A 9866-nucleotide genomic window follows, 5' to 3' on the forward strand; every position below is an offset into this window, starting at 1 on the left:
AGATCACACAAGTACGAGTCATCCTAATCAAGATCACACAGCATGAATAAGGCATCTTATTTAAGATCACATAGCATGAATAAGGGCAGTCTATTCCAAATCACACGGTAGGAAGGAATAAATCATCACATCCCAGATCACACAGCAAGGATAAGACATCCCACACCAGAACACACAACAAGTGTGAGACATATATCGCATAGGGTACAAAGATTATCTCATTTCAGTTTTCAAGATTTTCGTACATTCTTTATCACATCATTCTAGTGTACAAATAACCTTTTCGTCTATAATTCATATGCATTTTGAGAATTTGAAAGCATAGGGGAAATCATGTAAATTCATGGTCATAATAGAAATATATTTTTAAAATCCTTTTAAATTTGAAAATATTTTATAAGAACTACCACTAACAGTTGCAGTCAACTAGTTCTTTAGCCTAGCTTCCTTGGCCAAGAGTTTTCTTGGAATGTTAACTATTGTTGTAAGCGAAGTCGACCAAGGATAAGCACTCGTCCCATCTTCCTTTGGATTGTAGGGTGCATGCCCTCAAAATATCTTCTAATGTTTGAATGGTTCTTTCAAATTGTTCATCCATCTGTAGGTGGAATGTGGTATCGAAATGGAACTTAGTTCCCAACACATCTTGCAATTTTGATAAAAACTTATAAGTGAATCGCGAGTCTCGATCCAAAACTATAGACAGAGTTTTATATTGGCTTATAATTTTGTCAATATACAACTTAGCAAATTTTTCCAATGGAAAGGTTTGCTTGATAGGGATGAAACGCATGGTCGTGGTGAATCTATCCACGACTACCCAAATTCCATTGTAGCCGCTTGGCGTTTTGGGTAACCCAAATAAGAAATCCAATGGTTATATGTTCTCACTTTCATTTAGGGCTTGGCAAAGGACATGACAACCCACTGGTCTTTTATTGCTGAGGTTTGACTTGTTGAAAAATTAAACACTTGGCTACAAATTTGACTGTATCCCGCTGCATGCTTGGCCATTAGTAATAGGTCTTCAAAGTCTTGTACATCTTAGTACTCCCAGGGTGCATTGCATAGGCTGAACTATGAGCTTTCTCTAGGATGTTATCCTTTAAAGCCTTATTTTGTGGGACATATAGTCTTTTGTCTTTTAACAACACACCATCTTTTCTTAACACGTAGTCTGATCGTCTTTTGCACCTCACCTTTTTCGCCAATCTCCTTAGTTCTGGGTCTTCAAGTTGCGATCTAACAATTTCTTCTTCAAATTTGGGCTTCACCAAAAAGCGTGCCATCAAGTTTCCAGTTAACCCTGTGTTTAGAATTTCCTTGAGGCCCTTTAATTCTTTTAGTAGAGTTATTCTTCCTTAGTTATTTGAGCTAGGGCTCTTTTTACTCAATGTGTTGGATACAACATTGGTCTTTCCAGGGTGGTATGCTATGGTGTAATCATTATCTTTAATAAGTTCCATCCAATGCTTTTGTCTTAGGTTTAATTCCCTTTGGTTGAATACATATCACAGACTTTTGTGACTTGTGAAGATGTTACACTTTTCTCCCATTAGGTAGTGTCACCAATTTTTTAATGCATGGACAATGGCCGCCAATTCTAAGTTATGTGTTGGGAGTTACGCTCATGCGATCTCAGTTGTCTGGACGGGCAGGCTATTGCTTTTCCTTTTTGCATCAAAATGCATCATAAGCCTTGGTGGGATGCGTCGTAAAAGACTTCATATTCTGGGCATAGGCAATGCGAGAATGAGTGTAGTAGTAAGTTTGTGTTTTAATTTTTGAAAACTTCTTTCGCAGTCATGTGAACACTCAAACTTGGTTGCTTTCTTCGTTAGCATTGTTAAAGGATGAGCTAACCTGGAAAATCCTTCCACGAATCACCTGTAGTAGCTCGCCTAGCCAAGAAAGCTTCTAACTTTAGAAATCGTTTTGAGGTGTACCCAAGTTTCAATCGCCTCGATCTGTTGTGTGTCCCACCTTCAATCCTTTTGAGGATATAATATGTCCAAGGAACACTTGATTCAGCAAGAACTCACTCTTATTGAACTTTGTAAATAGTTTTTCTTCTCATAGGTTTGGAATACGATCCTTAGGTGTTTTGAGTGTTTTTCTGCATTTAAGGAGTAGACTAGAATGTCATCAATGAAGACGATGACAAACTGATTCAAATAGCGATGAAATACTCTATTCATTAGGTCCATAAAAGCTGCTGGACATTGGTCAATCCAAAAGCCATTTCCAAAAATTCATAATGTCCACAACGTGTCCTGAATGTCGTCTTAGTTACGTTTGGCTCCTTAATTCTTAATTGGTGATAGCCTGAATGTAAGTCTATCTTGGAGAATACTGGGGCTCCCTTTAATTGATCAAAGAGGTCATCTATTCACGGCAAAGTGTACTTATTCTTGATTGTCACTCTGTTCAATTGTCGGTAATTGATGCACAGCCTCATTGATCTATCCTTATTCCTTACAAACTGAACATGGGGCTCCCCATGGTGAAGTACTGGGCCAAAATTTTCCATTTTCTACCAATTCCTCTAATTTTTTTCAATTCTTTTAATTCACTTGGTGCTATACGATAAGGGGTTTCATAAATTAGTGTAGTCCCTGGTGCCACTTCAATTGTGTACTCAATCTCTCTCTTTGGCGGCAATCCACTCAGTTTTTCTTGAAACACATCTAAGTACTCGCAAACTATAGGCACTTTACTTGGATCAGTCTGCGGGGCGTTAGTGTTTACCACTTGTGTCAAATAGGCGGCATGCCGTTTCTTTATTAACTTCCCCGCCTTTGGTACATATATGGTTCTCGCCAATTTAACCTTCTTGTCGCCTATAAATTTGATTTTGAATTTTTTGGGATCTCTTTGTACTACATCCTTATTGGAGTAGTCCAATACTACATTGTACTTGATAAGGAAATCCATTCCCAATATTACATCCAGCTTAATTAGAATCAGGTCAACCTTCATTATGACATTTCTAATCTTTACATACTAGTTCTACTAGAAACACTTCGCCTAAAGGGGTGGCTAATCAGTAATCTGGCTTCTAAAGGTTCTACCTTGTGATCTAAGGTCTTAGCATGTGATAGAGAAATAAAAGAATGTGTAGCTCCAGAATCAAATAACACTAGATTAGAAGAATTACAAATCATCAACGAACCTATGATCACGTGAGAGCTATTTCTAGCCTCGCTTTGCGTCATAGCACAAACCTTTCCTTGTGACTTGGGCCTTCAAGGTTCTCTAATTCGCTAAGCCCAACTTCAGTTTTATCTTGTCGATATAGTTGGTTGGTTGATTGAGACAAGGTTCATGGGTTATTTTGAAGTCGTATGTTTGGACAATATTTGGTGAAATGCCCTGGTTGTCGCAACTAAAATAGTTCTTTGGATAACAAACCATTTCCATGAAATTTAGGTTCTGCCCCTTTGTTGGCTTTCGTTGAGGCACATTCTCTGTCCACAATAAAGTACTTCCTTTATTTTGACTTTAGTTTTGCCTCTAAAATCCCCCTCCATAGCTAGTTTTGGAATTGGAGGGATGAGGAAAACAAGTCTTGAAACTTTTTCATTTTTAGACGCCTGGCGCTTGGCATCTAGTCATGTCATGTCATTTATCACCCCTAAAGCTGCTAAAGCATGACCACAAGAGTTCTTTTTCAATTTTTTTTCTTATTGAAAACTTGTAGAAGTACAAGTTATTATGGCCTTTTAGGTAGAATAACAGAACCAAAACGCATGATAATGTGTCAAAACGCGTAGTTTCTTCTGAAAATACATAAATACAAGAGAGTACAATTTGCACAAGTCTTCATGCCTGTTTTATCTTGTTTTCTAGTGTTTTGTCGTAGGATAATAGAGAAAAAAGAAAGTCAGTGAGTCGTAAAGGAGTCCGAGCTACGCCATAAGAAGCTTGTCTGACGATCAAACATCCCTAGGTTAGGAACCACATCAGCACATGATGAAGATTCATTAGAAGACAAGAATGATAGTTGGAGTTGATGTGACTTAACAAAGGTTGCAATCGACGCTGACATGATTAGAAGAATAGAAGATTTTCGTTGAAAGTAGCCTATATAAAGCGTCCTTCTACACAAAGTGAAGAAGTCGGCCTGAATGGGCCAAACCCTAGAAAGCTCCATGGGAGCCGGGGGAAAGGACTAGCCTTTCTACCTCTGTAAAAGATTCTTCTTCTTCTTCGATCAATCTTGTAAGTGAGAGCTTTAATAGAAACTATAAAATGATCCATCATCTTTTTCCCCCTAATTTATAATATCTATCATTTATTTACTTTTCAATTTTTATTTCTTTGTAATGTATGATGTTCATTTTGTATAGTGGCCTAAGACCTACATTCTTTAATACATTTCACATTTATCGCGTTAGTTTAGCTATAATCACCGCTTGGCTAACATCTATCGCCAACTATTCGATAGAGCAAGTAGTAAGGATATAGCTAACGCGTGTAAGGAGAAGTTTGGAGACAAACTCCAGCTTAGCGATTAAACCTCCATTACTTGTGTTCCGAAAGGAGAACAAGTGTGGTGACTTGGCACCGAGAGGTTGCCACCCTTAAAAGAGAGGTAATATAAGACTTATAAGTAACCACTTCTTGATAGCTATCGCTTAACCAAGCTTTATCATTTGCATCTGAGAGGCGACTAAGTGTGGCGTTTAAGGCACTAAGAGGTACTCAATTTAATTAGAAGCTTGTTAAGTGATCTTTATCGCATCAGGATCGCTACATGGCTTAATCACCCAACATCTTGGAGACATTCCTTCACTTTTCCCTGATATAAGTTAGTTTATTTCCCCATCTTCTCACTATTCTTACCACCTTTTACAAAAGCTCTAGTGTAAATACTTAGACACAATTTTGCTTTGTACAATATAGATAGTGTATACCACCTAGATGAAGAAATGAGCTTTATAACTAAGTTTTGATATCAATTCCTTGTGTTCGACACTATCTTATGCATGAAACCTATCATTTCGCTTATACTTGGGCAAGCGATAGGAAAACTTGTACTAAACGAGGATTTAGTAGCTATGCAAGGATTAGAGATATAGTGAGCATCTTGCATGCAATGACCATGACTCACTGCGTAGAGAGGTTTACGATATGAATTTAACTTACATATTCCAATCGCGAAAACTTATACATTAATACTATAAATGGAACACACACTAAATCCTTGAACTAAATCTAAATTCAACAAGAAAGTTTTTTGGCGCCGTTGCCGGGGAATTGATTTTTCAAAATTAGAGATAAGGTTTTGCTTTGATTCTGGAAAAACACTCAATTCTGGTGAATCACGCGTTCAGTCGAAGATCGTGTGAAAAGGTCTATGGTACTAGAGTAATCTGTGATGCATGGACTCACCTCAAAGATTGAGTGCATTTTTCGGTGATGGCAAAAGGAACATTAGTTGATGCAATTGAAAGCAAATGAAACTAAGTATGCCAAACGTACAGAGCCAAAATTTCCTAATCCCCTTTTGTGGAGAATTTATCCTAAGGCATCAAAGAAATTGTCTACGTGTTAAGTTCAGCTAGACATCTTGTCTTAACTAGTGATGCGACAAAAGGACCAAAAGATCATTTGTAGCATTAGGATGAACGATTGCGAGTAGAAACTCATTGCAATGAGCAATCACATAGCTTAGAGTCATGTAGCAAAGGAGTAAAGTCGTTTAGAAGGGGAACCACGTTTAAGGTGATTGTGTAGGATGCTGATTGCGAGAAGACACCAATCACCTACATCGAGGAGTCTAAATGCATGGATGCTTTTGTAACGTATAACTCTCTCTATCTTCATTACAAAATGCATGAACAATTTTGTGTTTATTCCCTTTCATATAGCTTTCTTTTGTTTGTCTTTTATAGTTTTATTTATTTTCTTTTTAGTTTAGGAATTTTTTTGACAAGTTAGGAAAGTGCGAGTTCTAGTGCGTGAAAGTTAGGTGATAAGAGTAGGGTTCTATTTGATAAGACTACTTTGTGAGATGGTTTTCATAGCAAAGCCTGTCACACATTATAGTTATCTCGTGGGGCTTATCGGATAGAAGGGAAATGAATGTTTATGGTTTTAGGAATGCAAAGCGTCAAATTCAAAATTCAAATTAATAATAATGATTAGCCGCTGCCTCGAGAAACTAAACATCTGTATCAAAACGTCACTTTGTCACTAAAACACATAACAGACCGATGCGGTAACCCAACCCTAACCATGGTTAAACTCTCTTCTTTAAAAACCCTTATAAAATTGTAGAATTAAGTTTTTCGCAGCATGAACTATCTGAAGTTCCGGAGCTTTTCAAAGTAATTTCCGATTATCCCTTCCGACGAATCAAGTAATTCTTCCTTTTCCATATTTTACATGTCATCTATTTCATCCCTTTTCTGTCCCAATGTCTGGAAAGAAAACATTAGCCAAAACCCTTAAGAAATTCATGTTAACCAAGCAAAGTGCATCCAACGATGAATATGAGAAAGTCTATTTCGACGATCCTGTATCGTAAAAAGCTCAACTCAACCTTATGACCCATAATTTCGAAGGAACTAGTTCAAGCCAAAGGGTTGAGATAGGAAAGAACCAAGAAGCAGAGTCTGAAATTATTGATGATTAATGGAATAGAGATACAACTTTCTGAAGACAACATAGATGTTTTGCTCACAATGGTCTAGGAAGAAAAGATGAGAAGAGAAAAGGAAAAGGAAGAAAAATAAAGGGTAGAGAAAGAAAAAAGAGAAAATAAGGAGGAGAAGGTGAGAAAGGAAAGATGGGAGAAGGAAGAGGAAGAAGAAAAGAGGGAAAGAAATGGGGAAAGAAGAGGAAGCATAGTGAGAACAAGATGTAATGGAGGAACAAGGCAAAAAAGAAAAAGAAACTACCTCTTCGCCTATTGCCTTAACATAACTTGAGAGGGTGGCAAAGAAAGCCCAAGAAAAGCATGAAAAAGGTTAAATATGGGCTATTGAAAATTAAAGTGAAGGTACAAGGCATAAAGACATTGCCAGAGGAAAAGAAAGAAACCAAGTTGAGAGAGTGGAAAGAGCTCCGTAACAAAGTTAAAAATGGCAGTCCTCTCTGCGAAGAATGGTAAAGCGAAAAAGCTTCCGAGCGAACTCTTTTCGTACTAACCTTAATTTTTTCAAATAAAGGAAACTTCTTGAACTTCTTACCTTTAACCCTTCCCTCTCAAGCTTGCTCAAGACAGATTCCTTAAGCTTGCTCTAGCTCAGCACGAGCTCCTAATAGATTTTTAAAGCCCAAAATAACAAGTCCTAACTTAGTAAACTTGCTCTTAAACTTCTTAAAAAAGAAAGAAGAAACTTAAACTTACTTGGATCTATCCTCAAGGTATACTCTTTACCTTTTTAGCTCAACTAGCCAACACTCTTGCCTTTCTCAGGTGTCTCTAAATCGAACACCCAACTGAGTCTTGGTGTTGAACTATCCTCTTACGTTGACTTCACTCTTACAAGGAAACTAAACTTATCTCTACTTCTTGTTGAAGTGAAAATGATGAGAAATGAGAGAAATGAGAGTCTATTGTCTTTAAAAACACTCATTGCATCTGAAAAATGCTAACCTCAGGCAATAAAAGTTCTCGAAGATCTATTTGTCACACACCTTTAAGTGGTCTCGATCGAGATTGACGCAAGATCCATTGAGATCTACACTTTTCTTGGCTAGACATGTCCGAGACCATGCGTGAGAACCCTAATATTTCCTTTTTTGCTTCCAGTCTCGATCGAACACTACATCGAGATGGCCCGAGATTCATCTCTACAACCTTTTTGTTTTCCATCTTAGGCTGCCATAACCTAGAGATAGCTCGAGAGCATATCTTTAAACCTTATTGTCTTTCAACTCGGTAGTCCAGCATCGAGATGCTCCTGCCATAACACTGAGATCTGCTCTCTTTTTTCTATCTCACTCGAGATTTCTCAAAGCTGGTATGAGATTCTCACTTTTTCCTTTCTCTGCCCTTTCTCTCGGCCAAACAAGACTGAGATTGAATACTTTTTCCCTGAGATTTTTTTGCTTTAGCTCGAGACTCTTGGACAACTTAAAAGCTTGACTTCTTAACTTCTAGCAACTAATGGGATAGAAGATATGGGTATTACACTATTAGTGTCTATCATTAATTATTATCAAAATTTTGTTATATTTGTACGTAAATAAGTTAACTCATTTTGCTGTATTTGAAAAGAATAGTGGACTTTGAATCATCGTCACCTTCTTACATAAAAGGATTAGTTAGAGCGAAGACAACATGCATTAGTTTGAATTTTAAGGTGCTTGGGGGCATAGGAGGGAGTTCAAAAGCAATCCTTCGTGCTTTTTGAATGTCGCTAAATGAGTTATTCTGAATGATCCATTTGATAACGTTTTTCTTTTCCATTTTTGATTTCTTGTTTCTCGCTTCTTATGTTTTAAGAGTTTTCTAAATAGGAATGTGTTTGATAACTATTCTTGTTTCTTAAAAAATAGAACAAAAAACAGAAATTCGTTTGATAACTATTTCTTAATTTTCGTTCCTCAATTTTTCTTTGTTTTGTAATAATATAATATATATTAAAAAATTAGCAAAACTTATATCAATTAATATAAATAAGTCTCAGGAGCTAAAATAGTACAAAAACAAAGTCACATCTATTTTTGAAATGTTGGCAATCTTTGCTAACGATGTTATCTCTCACTAGAGCAATTGTTTTAAAATAATTTAAATTTACATATTAAAAATTTTAAAATTGAGAATTAAAATAATATATAAATTTAAATATTGTAATGGTTATAATTAGAGGTTAAATATAAAAACTAAAATAAATATAATAATAAAAAAGAGGAAAGAAAGAAAAAAATCATAGGCATTTGAAGTTGGTGAATGGGAGATTGAAAAAGGATGAGCCCTTGCACCGGTGAGCGAGGGAGAAGAAAAATTGGCAAAGAAGAGGAGTGGCTAAGAATTGAGAAAAACAAAATTCGAATTTCTATTAGATTTTTGTAGAAACTACACATCCTTTCCCTGTTTTCTCTATCTCTAAATTTTAATTAAATAGTTTTTGAAGGTTGAAATATAAATGTTCTATAACATTTATTATGTAAAATAATAGCTTTAATTATTAGACTATTCATGTGAAAAAAATTAGAAAAGATGTATGTGTGTGTACAAATTTAAAACCCTAAAATAAATTGTTGGTTTTTTGAGGAAATGAGTTTAATGAGAAAAGGGAGCTAAGAAATGGATAATAATGAATCTAAATTTAGAGCCACAAGTTTGTAGTCCAAACTTCTCTGATCTCTCTTTGGGAAATTATAAGAAATGTCTACCTAAAATATTCAATGTTGAGATACAAATAGCTAGATTGTAAATGATAGTGGAGATTTCTTTTCTCAATTATACCTCATATATCTAGTTATCTACAAATGTACAATAGCAACAAAAATACTATTGTTTTTCCAATAGGGTTTTGGCAAGTAAATACATACATATTATTTCAATTGTCTGTATTTTAGGGTTGAGGTTTCTCGTTTTAATTCTTCTTCCTCTTCTTCTTTTTTTATTTTTATTTTTATTTTTTTTATGGTAAGTTCATCTTCTTACTATAACACAAGATTCCTTCATTGATAGCAACATGATACATGTCATGTAACACATATTTTAGAACAATATTTATCTATGATTATTTAGTGATAAAAAAGTTCATTTGCATATGTTTTGTCCAATACATGATCTTAAATGGATAAAATAAAGTTAGGTATGTTCTTTTAGACTAAAAAGTGGATTTTTATTGATTTTGAGGAAATTTGTGAACTTTGGCATTTGTAATTTTGGCTGATTTGAA

Source organism: Cucumis melo, chromosome 6 (genome assembly GCF_025177605.1).
Source record: "Cucumis melo cultivar AY chromosome 6, USDA_Cmelo_AY_1.0, whole genome shotgun sequence".
Lineage (NCBI taxonomy): Eukaryota > Viridiplantae > Streptophyta > Magnoliopsida > Cucurbitales > Cucurbitaceae > Cucumis > Cucumis melo.